The sequence below is a fragment of the Alligator mississippiensis genome, chromosome 3, assembly GCF_030867095.1.
Source record: "Alligator mississippiensis isolate rAllMis1 chromosome 3, rAllMis1, whole genome shotgun sequence".
Taxonomy (NCBI): Eukaryota; Metazoa; Chordata; order Crocodylia; family Alligatoridae; genus Alligator; species Alligator mississippiensis.
Window position 1 is genome coordinate 220519789 of NC_081826.1, and position 20323 is coordinate 220540111.

The window sequence follows — 20323 nt, forward strand, 5'->3', positions numbered from 1 at the left end:
CCCTTTGCTTTCTTTCATTCTGGATCCATGAATCTTGCACTCTGGGATACCCAGATTTAGCAGGTTGAGCAGAGGTGTCTCCCATAACCAATTCTTCAGCCTTATTGTTGGGACACTTTTGTGAAAGACATGGGTTTGAGTTCCCTTTATTGTAACTGCTGACTTCCCATTTCCTAGGTGAGTGATCTAACCATCAAGGTGCTGCTCACCTTTTATCACTTCTACTGGCTATGTTCAAGAGAGAAGCCGAGGTGCTGCACTATGACATCAAAAGAACTTAATTCAGTGCATTTGAGAAGTAGGCATGTTCTGTGAATGCCCAGAAGATTGGTTCCTTAGGTAGACTTTAGGTACCTCCCAGCACTAACCTGTTTCATAATGTTATTTAGGCAGGAGTTAAGTGCTGAGGTGCTTGAACTAAATCACTTATGAGCATGAAGCCTAACCCAAGATATCTTTAAATCTTTTCAGGCCAAAATAGAGGCACCTAACAATTTTTAGCACCTAAGTGATTTTATGGCCACTAGGAGCAGTATAGATCTATATTGCCTTTTGTTACTTAAGAGCTTCGATTCTCCTTAAGACATGTTTGGGCCCCCATGATATTGGTTACTGCAGAAAAAAATGTGTTTCTTTTTATGACATTAATGAATGATCTAATTTATTTTGGTGCAAAACAGGAGATGACTATTGCAGCCAATGAAGTTTCGCTAATGAAAATCTGGTGTGAGGGAGGAAAGGGGTGGGCCCAGTGGGGTTTACTTCAGTGATGAAATTTCTTTTTCATTTTCAAGCATGTGGTAAAAAAGCAACAGAGGTGCTCATATTCATTCAATGTAAATTTGTGTTAGGGTGTAAGGACTCATACTATTGCTTGTAAGAAGATGGGATCTAGTGGGCAGCTTCTCAGAGTAACATCTCATGTTGAGCTCTGGTTTTCCAGTAGGTTCATAATTTTATTTTATTTATTTATTTGCTGCCAAACAGTGTAATATTGTGGAAAGACTTCTTAAACAACACTTTTATACATAATTTAGACAAGCTTATGTGGAATAAGTGGCAAGATATTATAGTGAGCTGATTATAAAGAGCTTTGTTTGCTCAAGGAAATAATCATTATGTGTAATTAGAAGCGTATTGTACTCATTTGGACTTTTCTATTCTGAAGAAGAACTAGAAAATAATTTTGAGAAGAAATCTTCAATGCTGTATGCAGAGCTAAAAATGAGATATTGGAATTTAATTAATTCCAAACAATTTAAAGTGCTCACAGATAAGCGAGACAAAATCAGAGTAGCTCCACCTTTTTTTTCAATTTATTTGTGCTTATGAATGAGGTATTTTCATCATCTGAGAAGCGGACTAAAATCTAATCTATACTTTAATTTCTAAATTGTGCACATCAACAGTCTCTTAGGGCCTATGCAGATTTACAAAACCTTATTTAAGGAAAAAGTGAGCAGCCTAAAATTTGGTCTCTGGTCTGAAGCAGAGTTTCAATTTGATTGGTCTTGAGAGAGAGCCCCAAGTAGAATGAGGTGACAGAAGCATACGTAACCATATCTAAGGTGGAAATAGGGTGGCCGTCATAGAGGAAGTCTGGTTGTCCTCTGTCCTCTATTGATAGAAAACTGGACACCTTTATGTCACCTTTAAGGCATCGGGTTTCATATCAATAGAGGACAGAGTAGCAGAAAACTGGAATGTCCTCTATGATGGGCACCCTAGGTAGAAACCTATTTGCCAAACATAAGCGTGGCAAATGCTATTGCCTGCACATTCAGCAGCTACTGAGAATCCAACAAGGTCAGCAATTTGTACACATGGACAAGAAATAGCAGCTCTGCTCCCCAATATTAGAGTACTGATCAGAATCTCTACTATTTCTTCTTTTTCCTTCTCCTTTCCTAGAAAGATCGTATGAGCTTTATCTGGGCTGAGCATGATCACTCTAACCTCAGTAACCTTTGTAGACTGTATACAATTTCTTTAATTTGGAGTCCCTTTTCTTTTTTTGTATTCTGCAGAAATGAATGTGCAGACACATCCTTCAGAATAATGCACAGTATAAAGTGAAACCAAACACATGCATTTGTCCTTGATTTTACAGTTAATCTTGGCTGCTGTGCAAGCACAGTTTGCTTGGTTACAAAGGATATGGAGTGGGGATTGTGCCTTAACTTAAGGTCAAAGAGGCCTGAATACTGTCTTTCAGTTATTGGGTACCAGTAAATAGTGGCTATTTTCTGTTGTCAAAACCAGCAGAATTTGTTTTTGAAATGGTAATAAAATACATTTGCTTTCCAGTTCAGTTCCCTTTGATTAATGGCCAAGACATGAAGAGTGAAATCATCAGAGTTAGCCATCTGTAGAGAATTCTGCAAGAAGACAGAAAACTCCATGATATATTTTTTCAGAAACAGTATTATCTGACCCCTGCTTGAAAAAAGCAGATGGAAAACACCTGACTGACATAAAGTGCTGAAATCATTTTGCTATCAGAAAAATAACAGGAACTACCAAGTCACTAAAAGTAATGTAGTTGTAATTCTTGGACAGATTCTTTGCCAAAGCATTCAAAGAACTGTCTGAGAAAGTAGAATTAGATGTGCCCTTTTCTTTTCCTGCACAGTATTTCTGAATACTGAGTTTGATTTCATTCATTCAGGACTAGGACTGGTTGCAGTTTTTTTTCATTAAACATTTTTTTCATCAGAGAGAAATGATTTGCTCTACCCATTCACAATAATTTCCTGGGCTTGATGACAGTTTCTTTGAGAATCATTTCTCAGACCAATAATAGAATTTTTAGGCAGAAGGCAGGGCACGGTGGCATATTATAGATTAACTTGTTCAGAGAGGCATGAGCTTTTGTAACTATAGACTACTTCATCAGATGCTTTTCACGGACTTGCAGAGAGAGGGTTACTAAATAGAAAGGAATCGGGTAATTTGAATACAAAGGATAGGGAAAGAAGGAGGTGAAGGTGGATCAAAGAGGTCAAAAGGCTACACAAAGCAATTTACCTATTGAGGAACATAGGGGTTATACATGTTAGTCCACGTAATGGTATTGGATGGAATCCAGAGTCTTTTTTGAGACCTTCCTTAACACAATCCAGTCTGTGGATGATTTCTTTTTCTGCAATGTTGTGTTTAAGTCAGTTTTTAAAGTTTCGTTGTTTAAGAACAGCTATTCTGAGGTCAATGATGGAGTGTCCATGGAGGTTAAAGTGTTCTGCCACATGCTTTTATGCCTTTCTGGAACTGATGTCAAATCAGTTCATTCTTTTCACTTCATTTCCTCATGCATGAATTGGTTTATTTGTTCTTTCAAGTAGGGATACCCCTGTCTGTTCAATGTAGAAAGCTGAGGCACTGTTAGTAGGTAATAGCATATATGACATAAGTAGAGGAGCAGGTGAATGAACCCTGGATGATATAATCCATATTGTTTGACCCAGTGAGGAGGTCTGTGCTGAGTGAGCACACATGGCATCCGGGTTAATTGCAAGGCCTGGTGGCTTGGTGAGAATAGGAGTTAAGTAATTTGTTTCTGGAGAGAGATCATTTGAGATTGGAGGGCTGCCTGTAAGCCATGACAGGCTTGTTCCTGAAGGCTGCTTTGAGATTCTTAGTGTGAGAGAGAGAGAGAGATATGTGTACATTCTTATAGCAAATAGTTGTGTGGATAAACCCATATCTCCACCTTCTCAAAGTGTGCTAGGCACTAGACTATAGGCTATCCTATTTTGAGTCTTGCTTCTACTCATGTACTCTCTCATTTTATTAAAATTGATATGTTATGATATAGCTAGGAGAAACATTTTTGAAATTACAAAAATTGGCTCTAATTATAGCCAAGTTGATGTATGTGCTTTTATCTTATATCATGTCACCAACTCCTGCCAAGTGGTTTAGTTCCTAATTAAGATTTTGCCTACACAGAAGAATATGAACATTCTATTGTCATAATTATACTGGTATGGTTAAAACAACTATATTTATCCTATTTTACCCTGTTGTAGGAATTCTCTATTCCAATTAAGCTGAAGCCCCTTTCCAAGCAAAATATGCTGAAAAGGGCTCTATTATACTGGAATAGGAGTGTATGCATGGGTTTTACCTGTATAATGGTAGCAGTTTACATTTAAATCATTGTTGCTCTGTTACTTGGAAAGGTGTGCATAGTCTTCATTATACAATAGGAATGCATGGTTCACAGGCTGAATCCAGCCTGTGGAGCCATTTCACCTGGCCCATGGTGGTTGTAGAAGGGCTGAGGATTCAGAGGTGGGGCTTGTGGAGATGGTGTTCACCACTGAAATCTTGGCCACGGTCATTGGGGATGTGTGTGGGTGTTGGAGGGTGAGCAACAGCTGTGGTAATTCCACTCACTCCACTGCCTTATTCAGAGTCTAGAAAGAGCCCTGTAATCTGGACCTGGCTTGGGGAAGGTAGAGGGTGTTTGGCATATAGCATCATTTATCACAGAGTAGTGTCTTATAATCAAGGCATTTTCTTATTTTTTTAAAATTCAGGTGTAGGGGGTTAGTGCAGTCTCTCAACTATTACTGAATATTTGTTGGAAAATGTCGTCCCTTTATTGGTGTCAGTTATATGGCAAGAGTCCTTGGTGTTTTGTTGTACAGAATAAGTCCCAAAAGGCTGTTGTGCAGATGTATACCTCTATGGAGTAATGCAGGATACATTTCTGTGAGGAAAACTTTAGCTCCATTTAAAGGGATTTCTTGCAATGCATATATAAATTTTATCAAGGTCCTTATGATAGGCTGATACCTACTACAACCACTGACTGTCAGTCTACTTGTGCTTAGATTTCCTCTTTTTATGACACTGTCTCTGTCATAAAATCACTTTTTATAGCCTTGGCTTGGTATAGCAATCAGAAAATTTCTCAAACTGTTGGGTGAAGAGGTGATCCTACTAGTCTATCACAACTGCTGTCAAGCCTGAAATTGACTAGAGCCTGTCAATTCCAAGTCTGCAATTAGAGGCAAAGCATTTAGACTAGGTACAGATGTTCAAAAATCCTGAGGTAGAATTGATCTAAGTTAGTCTAGTAAGTGGCATAGTTTTAGATCAGTAGGAAACAAAACACATATTCACCCTTTGGGGATGGGGGTCAAATCTTAGACTGGGTTCTGCCATTTTTTAACTCGTATGTGTACCAAACTTCTGTTCAGGTATAGGTATAGACTGCTTCTGTGGGCTGAGCTTCTGTTCTGTTATGGGTATAGTTCTGTTATGGGTATCACTTACACTGGTAAAAGTGTAATGCCTATACCTGACCCTTGAGTAACAGTATAATTAGTCTTAATAAGGTGTGAACAAACAAGCAGAGGCTGAACAAGTAATCTGGTAAAGATGTGCTGTGTATTAATGAGGTGTGAAAATAGAAAGCAGGTTGTTCCTGTATGAATCTAAGAATACCGTTTCTTATGTACCACTTTTTAATATTAAAAACAAAAGGGATTTGGCAAATGGCTTCTAGATTACCCACACGTCTTAAATGGCTTATGCTTTCATTCTCAACTCTATAGAACTGAAACATACTTTAGGTTGTTTTCTTTGTGCAAAACTGTTAAAAAGCATTTCATTGAAATTTAATAATATAACTAGGAATAGATTACATATACTAGGAAAAGTGAATTATGTTTTAACAGATAATTTTACATTCTTTGGTAAATGTTTTTTCTTTGTGTGTGTGTGTGTGTGTGTGTGTGTGTGTGTGTAAGTATAATCTGAACTGTTTTGGGTAAAGTCCATCTCCTTTTCTGTTTAGAAAGCTCTTAGCACATCATAAGGAAGAGGTCAGGAGGAAATGTGAGGAGGAAACCTCTGGTGAGGAGGTCACTCCATGCACAGAATGGACTGAGGGAGGCAACTTGACCCAGAGGAAGAGACACTGGTTACTCATCATAGGTGACTCCATCATAAGAGGAACATAGGGCCCCATCTGTCGCCAGGATCCCATGACATGCAAGGTCTACTGTCTCCCCGGAGCGTGGATTCAGAATGTGAGGGAGATGATCCCAGCCATCATCCAGCCCACTGAGTACAACCCCATGGTCCTAATCCATGTGGGCACTGATGATGCAGCCAGGAGCTATCCAGACTGCCTGATGAAGGACTACCAAGCGCTGGGGGGGCAAGCTGAAGGAGATAGGGGCACGAGTGATCTTCTCATTGATCCTTCCAGTGAGCAGGTGTGGAAGATGCCATGAGACCTGCATCTGGGACGTTAGCTTGTGGCTTTGGGAATGGTGTCTCATGGTGGGCTTTGGCTTCATGGAGCACGACCCTCACTTCAGAACAAGAGACATGCTTGGGTGGGATGGACTTCACCTCTCCCCCAAAGGTAAGCATGTGTTCTCTTCCAGGTTGGCTGATCTCCTCCGGTGGGCATTAAACTAGGTAGGTTGGGGGAGGAAGAGGACCAAAGGGGCCACAGAACACCAAACCAAAAGACACCCACAAGAACAGCCCAGCCAAGTCAGGTGACAAGCACAAGAACTACCCAGGTAGAGACAGGGGCCCGGACAGTCTGGGGATTGGGGGGGAGGCACATACACCCTCAGGAGGCTTTAAATGCTTCTACACTAATGCTCACAGTATGGGGAACAAGCAGGAGGAACTTGCCCTTCTGCTAGCTAACACAAACCCAGACATAGTAGGGCTTACTGAAACTTGGTGGGATCCAATGCACGACTAGGTGGTAAACATCAAAGGCTATAGACTGTATAGGCAGGATAGAACAGGGAGGAAAGTGGGGGTGTGGTGCTGTACGTCAAAGAGCAATACCCATCCTCTGCAAATAGCACTGGATCTGAGGTAGGGCATACAGAGGTGCTCTGGGTCAGAATACAAGGGGGTTAGGGGGAAAGGGACCTAACAGTGGGGGTCTACTACAGGACACCTAACCAGGAAGAAGAGCTGGACCGAGAATTCTCAGGTCAGCTCATGGAGGCAGTTAAGTCAAGGGACATGGTCATCATGGGTGACATAAACTACTCGAACATCTGCTGGGAAGAGCAGTCAGCCAGGTCTGACCACTCACATAGGTTCCTAGTTGAGTTATAGGACCTCCACCTAAACCAGGAAGTGCACAGTCTCACCAGGGGAAATGCCTTGTTGGACATGGCCCCGGCCACAGGCGACAACCTAGTGAGAGGACTGCGGGTGCTCAACCACCTGGGCAATAGTGACCATTGTCTACTGGAATTTACCATCCAGTGCAGGGTGTCAAAGGCCTGCAGTGAGGCAGCAGCCCTGGACTTCAAGAGGGTGGATTTCAATGAGGTAAGGAGACTAGTTGGGGAGGCACTGAGGTCCCAGAGGAGAGGGGAGTTGGAAGTCCAAGAAGAGTGGTCATTCCTTAAGGAGATGATCTTCCAAGCCCAAAGCGTGACAATCCCCATGTGGATCAAAGGGGGCAAGAGTGCTCAAAAGCCCCCATGGCTTACCAAAAACATCCAAAAATGCCTGAAAGCCAAAAAGGAGGCGTACCCCCAATGGAAGGGAGGGGCCATCACCAAGGAGAATTATACCTCCTTGGCTTGAGATTGTAGGGGGGCTGTTAGGAAGGCTAAGGCAGAGATGGAACTGGGACTAGTGACCCAGATCAAAGGTAACAAGAAGTCCTTTTTTAAATACATAGGGGGTAAAAAGAAGGTACCAAGTAACATGGAGCCTCTGCAGGACATGCTTGGTAATCTGGTGGTAGCACCAGATGACAAAGCTAATCTCTTTAACAGACTCTTTGCTTCCATTTTTCTGAGCAGGGACAGGGACATCCTCTCCACTGGGATTCTGGAAAGACCCAGGGGAGGCGCTCAAATCAGCAGGTCCTGATGATCTCCACCCCAGAGTGCATAGGGAACTGGCAGAGGTCATTGCAGGATCCCTGGCACAGCTTTACAAGCACTCGTGGTGCTCTGGTGAGGTGCCTGGTAACTGGAAAAGGGCCAATGTGGTCCCCATTTTCAAAAAAGGCAGGAAAGAGGACCCCGGATACTAAAGGCCTGTTGGTTGTACTTTGGTCCTGGGGAAGCTCTTTGAGAAAATTATCCAGGAACATATCTGCGAGGGGCCAGCAGGGGAGTTTATGTTTACGGGCAATCAACATGGGTTCATTAGAGGCAGGTCCTGTCAAACCAACCTGCTGGCCTTCTATGACCAGGTCACAAAAGCCTTGAACACAGGTATTGTGGTGGATGTAGTCTTCCTGGACTTTAGGAAGGCCTTTGACACTGTCTCTCACCCCATCCTCATTAAAAACTTAGGTGTCTGTGGCTTTGACACCTACAGTCAGATGGGTCGCAAATTGGCTGAGAGAGTGGTGGTGGATGGGTCATTTTCAGCCTGGAGAGATGTGGGCAGTGAAGTTCCCCAGGGCTTAGTCCTTGGGCCCACACTGTTTAATATCTTCATCGGTGATTTAGACGAGGGGGTGAAAAGCACCTTGTTCAAGTTTGCAGATGAAACTAAGATGTGGGGAGAAGTGAGCATGCTAGAAGTGAGGGACAGGCTAAAACTAGATCTTGACAGGTTACAGAGGTGGGCAGATGAGAATAGGATGGGTTTCATTACGGACAAGTGCAAGGTGTTGCACCTGGGGAGGAAGAACCAGCAGCATACTTACAGGCTGGGGAACTGTCTTCTCATCAGCACAGAGGCAGAGAAAGATCTTGGAATCACTATTGATTCCAAGATGCACATTGGTCGCTAATGTGGGGACGCGGTCAGGAAGGATAACCACACCTTGTCATGCATCCACAGTTGCATCATGGGCAGGTCCAAGGAGGTGATCCTCCCCCTCTGTGCAACATTGGTCAGGCTGCAGTTGGAGTACTGCATCCAGTTTTGGGTGCCGCACTTCGGGAGGGATGAGGACAGCATCGAGAGGGTGCAGAGGAGGGCCACTCGCATGATTAGGGGGCAGCAGGGCAGGCCCTACGAGGAGAGGCTGTGAAACCTGAACCTGTTCAGCCTCCACAAAAGAAGGCTGAGAGGGGATCTGGTGGCTGCTTATAAACTTGCCAAGTGGGACCAGCAGGCAATGGGAGAGTCCCTGTTCCCCTAAGCACTGCTGGGGGTAACAAGGAACAACGGCCGTAAGCTGACTGAGAGTAGATTCAGGCTAGACATCAGGAGGCACTACTTCACTGTCAGGGAGGCTAGGAGCTGGAACCAGCTTCCAAGGGAAGTGGTGCTTGCCCCTACCCTGGGGGGTCTTTCAAAAGAGGCTAGACAGCCACCTAGCTGGGGTCGTTTGACCCCAGCATCCTTTGGTGCCCATGGCAGGGGGTCGGACTAGATCTGCTTAGGTGTCTTCTGACCCTATCAACTATGAAACTATAAGTCTGACAGGAATTAATGTCTATTTTAAGGGGTTTTTTTATAGAGTTTGTATCACCATGATACATTTTTTCTGATCGGGGTATATACATACAATGCTACTTGCAGGCATTGAGAATGAAAGCCACAGACCATTAAAAGAAAAGAAAAACAAACCCAGAAAAGAATGGTTTATTAAGTAGATAGGGGCTCAAAATTTGGGCTCAATTCCCTGCTCTGCCACAGGTTTGCTGATGTTGGGTAAATACCTAACCTCTGTGTCCATCTTCCCTGTTTGTAAAATGGAATAGTCCATACTCTGCATTTCCCTTTACATTTTTGACTGTTTTATGTATTTAAGTTGTAAATTATGTGAGTTTAGTATCATATACTTTTTTGTGGTGAAATGGTTGACAATCCAAACAGAAGTGAGCTATCAAAAAGAGCACTCTCTTCTTTACACCAAATAAACTAAATCATTCTAAAAATTTACCCATTTCATTTGTGGAAAAGGGTGTCATATTCAGGCACTAATCTTTGTATGGAAGTAAGCATTTTTCCAAGTTGTTGTTCCTATACTTTCAGATTAATGGAGCAAGCAATATCAGTTGCAATAATGTCATCTGATAACTTCTAGTATTACAAAGGTTTTGCTTTCAAGGCTCCCCAAATTATTCGTTCTCTTTTTAATATACCACCAGAGATATGATAGAATTTATTATATTTTTATCTCTTGAAAGTCTGGCCAGTGCCTCTCTTCTTTCTTTCATACTGTATTAGACTATATCTGAACATGCATTTCTTGAAGCAAACCATAGATGCATACTTTTCAATGAACACAGCTGTAACCAATCAAGATCATATGCCTTACTGATATATTTGTTGTTTTTGATGTTGTCGTTGGCCACTGAGGAAGTAAACAGTGAAAATGAAGACTTAGCCATTCCACAACTGGAACATATGTATTATTTTTTTCCCCCCTTCCTTTTCTCAGGTTAGAAGTAAGATTAGGTGACTGTGCCTAGACATACCCAAGCTAGTTTAGCAAACTCAGGTACTTGTTAGCATTGTATCTGCAATAGATTAGCATGGGCTGAAAAACCTACCTAAGAAATTGCATACATTTGGATGCTTAACTTGCCGTAGCTCACAGTACATGAGCAAGCTTGTTGGATCATGTCTATATTAGGTGGAGCCACTACAGACACCAGATTATGGGAGGATGCAAAGATGTTGTTATTTCTAAGATGGAAGGTACAATATGATGTACACGGAGGTGAGGGTGAAGGGCTTTGATGCTGTCAGAATTTACCTCAAACTTTGGAAGCCATTGTTTCACTCACTGTTCTTCTTGGATTTCAGCAAATTCTACCAATGTGCAAAACTGAAGCTACAGTATAATATATAACTAAGAGCTTTGTGGAAAAATCCTCATTAAGGGCAGGGAATTTGTTTTGTTATGAAAAACAGAGAAAACAGCACATTTCTACTTGGAGAAAATCCTATATATATATTCTTGCCCAGACGTAAACGATTTTACCAAGGAGTGAGTTATCAAGCACAAGAAACGTGAGATTCTACATGTGAAGACTTATAGATAAAAAACAGAACTAAAAGTGTATAGCTTTGTGCCACAAGTCCTGAAGGATTATGTTCTTTTTTTGTCCTGTTTGTTATTTGAAGATCAGTGTACAGAACTTTAAAAAATGTTAGATAGTAATGGAAGCTATAAGGCTATTTATGTGGTTTGCTTTAAAAATTCTTTTTCCTTCCATCTGATTTTTTCCATCTGGGGGAAAAATTAAACCCTATCTCTCCTGTGTCATGTACCAGTTGTAAGCCTCTGATCAGTAGATGTCAAGATTTTTCAACCCATATAACTGCTGAATAATTACAGTACTGCTTCCCACTTAAGGTATGTTGTAAAAGGGAATGCATTTCTGAAGTGTCACACTGAGGTTTGAAGGATGCATGCTGTCTTTAGAATTGTGGAGGAGGAAGTTGGCTTTCCTCTCCACAGGCATTCAGAGAGAGAAGCAATTATAATGATGACCTCAGAATCTGTGAGAGTGATTTAGAAAGTTCAAATGCTAGCCAAAAGCATGGCATAACCAGTAAAGAGTCATAATGTAATAGTTAGGTACTTCAGAGCTCCAGGTTGCATTAAAACTTTATATACAGTATGCTGAAGCCCAAGTCTGTTTCAAGGAAGAAAAATAAGCCAAGGACAACTGCTTCTGTTTGTTGTGCTTGGATTTGGAAAGTTTTTCTTTTGGGAAAATGCCTTGCTCCTTATACAAATATAGTTTTCATCACTGAGATGCTCCTTTTGTGTTTCACATGGGCACTACAGGTGCTGACTAGGGATCTGTTGTAGAGAAACTACAGCAAAACCTTGCCATTGTACTAATCCTTACCCAAGGGCCAGGTTTAACTTGTTGAGATTTGAATGCATGCCAAGGGCCGAATTTTCTAAACCCATTGAGAACCATTATTTAGGCTCAACTGAAGCTGTAACTACTTTGCCTGCCCCTTTGGATATGAGTGCAATCAGCTACTGGATATTATAGCCATTGACCATTTCCTAGCTTGCTACATTAAGAACCTGAAGTCCATCAGACCAATGTTCCTGTCAGGGAAACAGAAATATTTGGTCCTTTCTTTGCTGTTTTTTACTGTAACGGTCCCCTCGCTCTGCAAAAATAAAGGGCTACAGAGCTCTGGACTGCAATCCCCATTCAACAGAGCCAGCCTGCTAATACAGGCAGCAGAAGGGAGGCAATTAGCAACTGCTGCACTAGTTAAGGGAGTAGGCTGATTGGAAGGGATGGGGAAAGGCTGGGAGTAGACACAGTATTGGGGGATGGAGGGGAAGTCTGGCCCTTATTCCTAGTGAGGAAGGAGCACTGCAGCAATGCCACTGTGGAGCTAAGTGGGTTTTGTGTTATGTTCATTTCAGTTTGGAACTGGACAGATGGAAGTGGCTCTAGGGGTATTTGGAGGCTCTGATTAGCAACAGTGATGAACAGAAGCAGTTGAATAGTGGGGTAATTAAAAGGCCTATGAAAGATCACAGGTCTGGGAGGGGCTGGTCGGGGGAAGCAGACCCAAAGACCATGATAACAGGCTACCAGACATCCAGAGACTGAACAAGGGGGTTAATGAGTGAGCCTGCTTGGGAAACTGTAAATAAGAGGGGCAAGCCAGGTCAGTTAACTGAACTGAACTGAACTGAGGCAGAAAGAGGAAGGTACCTGAGGAAGCCACTCTGGTGGATTAAGGGCAGCCTCCCACAATATCTATTACAGCAAATACATGGCAGGTGAGGTAGCAGGTGATATCCTGAGAAGCCAGAATAGGAGGTGGGCTCAGTAACGTCTCTAGGGGCACCAAAGCCACCCTGAGCCCAGATCTGTTTGCAATCATCAAATCCAGAACCAGCTGCTGACTTATGGAAACCATGAATACCTTATTTCCTGCTTGTAGCTAGTTGTTTTCACCACTGTTCCATTTATATGATCAGAAAACAGCCATATGTAGCTTTTTGTCCAGTTTTGTTTTAGTTGACAATATACTTTAGTGATGCTTTTAGAGTTTGTGTGCAGTGTGTGGAAGTGATGTTATCAGATAATGTTGGATTCTCAAGTGAAACTTAAAATAAAAGATGTTTCCCCTGTGGCATTAGATCTATTTCTCTGAGTACTCAGTTGATCTAATAAAAGATATCAGATTGACACAAAGAATCTTGTCTGCTTATGACCTTAGACCAACATGGCTACAACCTACACATACCCCTTAACACACACAGGTATCATGGGTTTTGTTTTGAGGTGCATTTTCACAGAAACCCCTGTAGCTATCTCCTTGAAACTTGGCAGGCTTCATACCCTCAGAAGGGACTACCATCCCTGTTGTTTTCATCCAAATCAACCAAAAATGACAAAGTTATAGGTATTTTAGTGATTCCCCATTATAGTCTATGGACGAATCTTCAAATCAGTTTTCAAATTCCAAAACAGATTTGGCCTAATCAAATCAGGGCAGTGATTTGAAACGCTGAATCAAATCACTGTCCATCCAAAGTGGCTGTATCTGAATCTGACTCAGAACAGATTTGTTTTTCACAGCCCTACTGCTCATCACCCAAATGATTGTTGGATTTCCACTTGAAACCTTGAAAGGTTAAAGCGTGTTGGTTTTTTGGGTTTTTTGTTTTTTGTAAAACATGATGATGTAAAAATGTCTATGCTTTTTGCTTTGATGGATTGATTGTGTTAACCCTGGAAACTCAACAGGGTTTTTAAGAGGCAATAACATTTCTCCAGCTGATATGAGTTTCTTATTTACATACATTGTCATGAAACCCATAATATTTTGGGGGTTTATGGTGTGTTATGAATATTTTTGTGTTTTATTGTACTGATATATCATGTATGGCCTTATTGTACAACTTGGCTGTATAGATTCTGTTATGTTGACTATGTATATCCTCATAATTTTGGACATAGTTCAGCCAGGGGGCTGAAGCATGCATATTTAAAGAACTGCTTCTCCCAGACACAGGCAGAAGAAACCATTATTGGGTTGGGTACCTCACGGCATTACCTACCTGTGATGGGGAAACCAACTCCATAATAGAGGCATCTGAGAGAAATGGCCTTCTAGGAAGAGGAGCTCTAGGTGTTTCAGGGACTAGAATTTAATGGAGTTTGCTGATGATTCATGAGAGTAGTGATGGAAGTGAGAGGCCCTGGTTGGAAGTGATTTAGGAAGCTTAGATTTTTCCCAATCTGGGGAAGGGTTGGAGATCCTCATTGCCAGGGCTGGTAGAAGCAGCAAGAAGGCTGATATCTAAGGCTAGGGACAGAAGTTACAAATAAACTGGCTTAAGTCATCAGAAACTGGTTTAAACCTGTAATAGAACAGAAGTTTAATGCACATAAACCAATTTCAAAATGGCTGAAAGTGGTTTAAGATAAACCTGGTTGAATGTAGTATCAGCTTCAACTGATTTGGGTCAAACTGGTTTATGAAACTTCTGGCCCAGGCTCTTTCCTGGTTCAAGTTAAATCACAGTCCCCCAGCATGCTTTTCAGCCCTGGGTTGGGCTGTGCTGTCGATTTCAGCAGAGAAGGGTTGTTGGGGGCAGGGGAGGGGAAGGCAGGGACTGCTCTCCTCCTCTGACTGGCTCATCCCAACTGGGGCCAGACAGGCAGGGGGTAAAACTTCCCTTCTCCTGAGTACAGAGCTGCCCTTCCCTGCCCTGCCCTGCTAAAAACTCACTGCTGGCTGTGACTATGGAATACAAATCCCAGAGGCACCTGGAAGCAGGAAGAGGAAGTGATGAGCAACCCTGCTGAGTCCACTGCTGTGATTCTGGACTGCAAATTCCAGAAGCCTCAGTGTGCCCGCCGCTGTTCCAAAAAGTGTTCTCGGGCTGCTTTGGCTCGAGTGGCTGACCGGGTCTGCCCTGGTCCTGCAGGCAGCCCCCAGAGGGTGCCCCGGGTGACGGTGGCAGGCCCCCAAAACTCGCCAGCCACAGCCTTATCTGGACCCTCAGTGGTGGGGTTCCCCCTCGCCGCAGCCTCCAGTGCCGTCACACCTTCGGTGGGCACTTACGGGGCTCCAACCTCCCCTATACCCCAGCCAATGCCACCTTCGATCGTGGGTCTCTCAGTCTCTTCTAACTGACCCCGCCTTGTCTCTTCCCCCGTCCCCGACCAGCTTGACTCGATGTCTTAAGCTGGACTCCGGTCCGAGGACTACGAGACCTGAGGTCCTGTTGCCCCTGCGGGCTTCCTCCCCGGCTTCCCTGCCGGCTCTCTCACTGGTTCCTTCACCAGCTTCCCTGCCAGTTCTTGCACCAGCGTCCCAGCCAGCTCTTCCACCGGCCCCACAGCCGGTTCCTTCACTGGCATCCCTGCCGGCTTTTCCACCGGCTCCGCAGCCGGTTCCTTCACCGGTGTCCCTGACGGCTTTTCCACTGGCTCCGCAACCAGTTCCCTCCCCCGCTGTCCTACCAGCTCTCTCGTTGGCTCCGCAGCTGGCGTTTTCATAGCTGTGGCTCTCGCCGCTTTTGCTGCTCCTGGCGCTGCTGCAGCTTTCTCTGCCTGAGGCAGAGAAACCCCGTGCGTGCCTGCTTGTGACCTCGGGCTTCCCCACGGGCTCCGTCGTCTCCTGCAGTCTCCCGGCGCTGCTCCCGAGGCCGCACTTTATTCCCGCTGAGTGGTGTCTCTCGCTGACGTCACCCGCTCTCAGCTGGATGTGAGCGTGGCTAACAAAACACACAGGTGATTTCCCAGCGTGCACTCCTCTGCTGTCCTCGGCTCCTGCAAGGGGTAAGTACATGCTTCCTTTTTCGTTGGTTTTGGGCCGGGGTTTCCCTCTAGCCCCGGTGTCCCTGGGACACTCAGGAGCAGCAGGAAGAAGAAGCAAACATGCAGCCCATGCTAGCTATGTGCTAGAGAGCTGTGCTCTAGTGCCCCCCAGCTTCTGGCCTGAGCCATTGCAGGTATGTGGCTGCGTTTCCTGAATCAGATGTGAATGCCTGTCAAATTGTTTCTCAGTTTAATCTCTGCAGTTTAGACTAACTTGCAAAGACTTAATCAATTCAGCCTCAGAATTTTTGAATGTCTATACTTAAGCTAAAAATGCTGACATGTTTCTCAGGAGGGCTAAGGTGTAGAGTTGAGAGGGTAAGACAACTTTACTTGTTTTGCTGTTCTGTCTCCAAACTCATGGTCGGTTTTGCTTCTGTAATTCTTTTAATCTATGTAATAAATTCATTTTGTTGTTTGTTTCCTTGCTAATTGACTGTGGAAAAAGTAATTCTGAATGAGTGATATTCCAGTCTAATCCTTTCTATAGAAAGCGGGGGACCTATTAATTACACAATCCAAAGTAGTGGGAGAGGCACATGAGCTGGCAGGGATTCCTTTGCTGCAGCTGAAAGGTCTGGCATAAGGGCTGCAGAGCTGAGGTTTGCTAGGTTAGGGAACTATTCCTGGGCAACCTTTTGTCTATACCTTGAGGCATGTGGCAGCATAGTGGGAAGAAACTCAGGGCTCTGGTGGTCCTCTGAGAACAGGTTTGTGACATGCATACAATCCTGTCATTTTTACATAATGTACAGGTATATTAGTCAATAATTGGTTGAAGGTACTTGAGAAAGAATAGACCCCAAGTTACTTTTCAGGTATAAAAATAAGCTTTGCTTCTTGTTTGTCACTAGAGTGCTTAGGCTAATATAACTAATATGCAGAGAAAGTAGATCCACTGCATCTAACACTGTTATATTTTTTTATACAGTTGCTATTTGGATTGGAATGTCACTTTTTTATTTCCTAAATTGTATTGTCATTCATGGGTACAGCTGTCATTGAACTCTCATGTTTTCAAGAGCAACAACAAGTTACTTTATAGCTGACTTAATCACAACACAGTCTGCAATGTTATTTAAAAAAAATAAAGAATTGGAATATGAGGGAATGTCTATTTTATGAATTAGATTTGTTCGCATCTGTACAATCTTCAGTACTGAGTAGCAACAACAAAAGCTCTTTCTCTTTTCTGCTGTATATTTTCATAGCGACATATATTCTATTCAGCCAAGTGACTGCTTGAAGGAAAAAGGGTGTGAGATGGATTGATTATCTGTCTCATCCACATATGCATCACTGTTGAAGTGAAACTTAAGAAATTGCAATATAATTGTTTACGTGAAAACAAAGCTCCATATTTAAATGAAGAGCTAATATTGATTTGACAGATACCTTGTGAATTCAAACTTCTGACAGTAAATGAACAGTATAGAATTTAAAAAAAAAAGAGTGGGGAGGGGGATGTGAGTTCAACTCAGTTGGCTAGCACCCTGGTCTAGAATGAGCTTTGCTGAGGAGAACAGATATGCCCCTACATTTATCTGTTAGACTTCTAGGTCCTGAGTGATCATTACTGAATAACCCACAATCCCAGGATTAAAATAGAATATGCAGAATGGAAGGACAGAGCAGTTTAAATCAAATGCAGCTGTTTGCTACGTTTATGAAAAGTTCTGCTCTGGTACACTTTTTAACTGCTTCTCTCTATCTGCAAAAAATGGGTATTAACAAAAGTCACAAGCTGGTTTTATTTCTGACCATAGCTGGTCCTGAGGCACTTGGTGTTTTTGATACCTTCCTCTGCCTAAGTAAAATGAAACCTAACTATGAAACCTTGTGACAGATAGTTGCTGAGAAAAATCTCAGGGATATGGTGGATTAGAAACTCAACAGGAGTCAACAGTAAGATGCTACTGTTCCTTAAACACCACCTTTTAGCCCAAAGCATTTGTGGTGGCATTAATAGAAGCACTGTATGCATGACAGTGGAAACAATGGTACCATTTTTTCAGTGCTTTCAGCTGGAGAATTGAGTCCAGTTTTAGGCTCTATATTTTAAGAAATATCAGAAAAGATGGGGAGGGTGCACAGACAAGTGATGAAGGCTGGAGGGTTTGGAAAGCAACCCATATTAAGTAAGGTTGATGAAGCAGGCATATTTAATTTGGAGAAAAGGAAAGAAAGAAAGGGGAAAAACATATAAGTAGTTTTAAAATATGAAAAAAATGATTACCGTAAGGAAGACGAAGTAATATTATTCTTGCTTTTCACACAGTGTAGAACACATTACAACGGGCTTGAACTGCAGGAAAATTGATTTAGATAAATTTTAGCAAAAAATTTACTGGAGCTTTTCAAGAGGATGGATAGATGGGTCTGGGATGATTTAGTAATTGTGAATCCTTAATCTGTACAGGGATTTGAGTGAGGAGACCTCTGACATTGCTTCCAATCCTATGATTTTGTGACTTGAGGAATTCTGTACTCCAGGTAAAATGAGCTATAAGCAATATATTTTAAATAAAGAATACAGAAAGGTGAAAATTTGGAAAGGTTGTGAAGACTGAGTCTTGCAATTTGGGGTAAGAGGAGCTAACTGCATCTCTGACAAAAGGCAAGAAAGTGCTTGGCATCCAAGATAAAATACAAAGAAAAACTACTAGAAGGTTTAGAATTAATCCTTGAGAAGGCAATAATATTTTCCTTGCTGAAGCTTGGAATTAGAACTGTACCCTGACACTATAAAAATTAAATACTACAAGATAAAAGATCTGAGGCAGAAAGGCCTGCAGATAGAGCAGGCCAAAATGGAGGATTTCTTGTTCATGGGAAATGTTGGTTTTCTTGACATTTGGATTTTCTTTGAGAGACATGCACCCCAATTTTGGGGGCTTCAAGGCTAGTCTTCAAGGAAAAGTTGCATATGGTATGCAAGTAAATAATGTATATCATAGGAATTCAGAGTAAAGCAAATGGAGCACTTAATTTTAACTTATAACTTCTTAATGATTTCTAACTATCATAGTATAGAATTTACTGAAGAATCAAAACCTGAATCCCACAGGTTTGCAACTGTACGTAGGCTTTTGAATTTACCCATATTCCATTCAGTGAAAATGTCTAAGGCTTTTGCAGACACATTCTATTCCAAGCCTTTAAAATATACATTGACAGTTGGACTATATGGAAGATGTTGCACTTGCCACTCAATTTAGTTTCTATAACTAAACTAACATGAAGAGGACACTTTTGTTGCGACAGGGTAATAAGACAGTTTTAAGAAAATACTGTAAGTCAGTATAACATATGCATGGAATATGTATAACATATGCATGCATATGTATAACATATTTATGGAATTTCAGATTACCATTGTACTAGGAAATCACTATGGACTGGAAAAAATGTTCTGGGTGTTTGCATGAAAATACATAAAACGTGTGCTGCAAACTTCCATGGCAACAGAAAATACAGATTTGATTACATTTTTAATACCTTTTATAGCTGGGGCTTGAGTATGATATCAGAAGACCAAAAAGGTGCTACATTACTGAGTGGCTGAGAAACTTTATCTGCTACCACCACTCCTACCATTTTGTCTGGTATTATCTTAGTGACTAGTTCTTGTAAATAAGATTAAAATATTTGTACGTATAACAGTACATCCTCTATTGTTCTCCCAGCTTTGACCATCTATTATAGAAATGAGCCAATTTTCTGTGTTGTTTCTGTCAGTTCTGTTGTAGGCCCATTGCTTATTCATAGTAAAAAATCTGCTATTGCTTAGAATGCCTATCAGTGGATAAAACACCCAATGTCATTTTATTAATCTCATTAGTGTTGGTAAAATTAAATTCACACAGTAAAAGCATATCCTTTACTTTCTTAAAAAAGGCAAGATACCAAGCATATTTATAATTCAGAGTTCAAGCAGCACCTTTCACACTTGCAGGCTGTTTCTAAATAGCTATATGCAGCTTTAATAAATGAGCTGAACAAGCAGGCAGTACTTTTTGGCATACTGTAACATTTATCTATTGCCCAAGAAATTCCAGTATCTCTTTGCTTCCCTACAGGAGTAATGATTTATCATCTTTGGTTAGATGATAGAGCTATTCCTGTGGAACAGTTTTGCAAAGGCCAGAATCATAAAAAGATGGATAATAATTTAACATTACTATTATTCATTTATAGTGTATATGAAACAGCCTCCTCTGCCAAACAATATAATATTCAATATTTCACAGAAGGCTAAAGCTTGTTATTTATTATTTTCAGCCAATACTCATAGTAGCTGCTTAAGTGTCAGCTCTTAGCAACCTCATTTTTTAGCTGTTTCATAGTCAAGTTATTAAGAAGCTGAGCTGGTTAATTGCTCCTAATTTGTTAAATAATTAAATTGGGGAATAAAATAAGAATAACTTCAGCCTCCTCACAATAAAGTATTTAATAATTTAAATTTCCTTTGTTTTTTAAAATATTAATATCATTATAGTTGCATCTACATGAGACACTTTACTTGAGATGAGAGCTAATTAATGCACAGTAAGCATCATGGTCCACATGTGTGTAGACACTTACTG

At 41.8% G+C, this 20323-nt stretch overlaps 1 long non-coding RNA gene across 1 annotated transcript in view; it reads left to right on the plus strand.

Annotated features, from left to right (window-relative positions):
* LOC109280742 (uncharacterized) overlaps nt 1-20323 on the plus strand; it is a 63338-nt gene that overhangs the window by 12457 nt on the left and 30558 nt on the right. The window contains exon 3 of the long non-coding RNA XR_002087150.2: nt 5807-6382. This is a non-coding gene — a long non-coding RNA (uncharacterized LOC109280742). The remainder of the gene's footprint in view (nt 1-5806; nt 6383-20323) is intronic.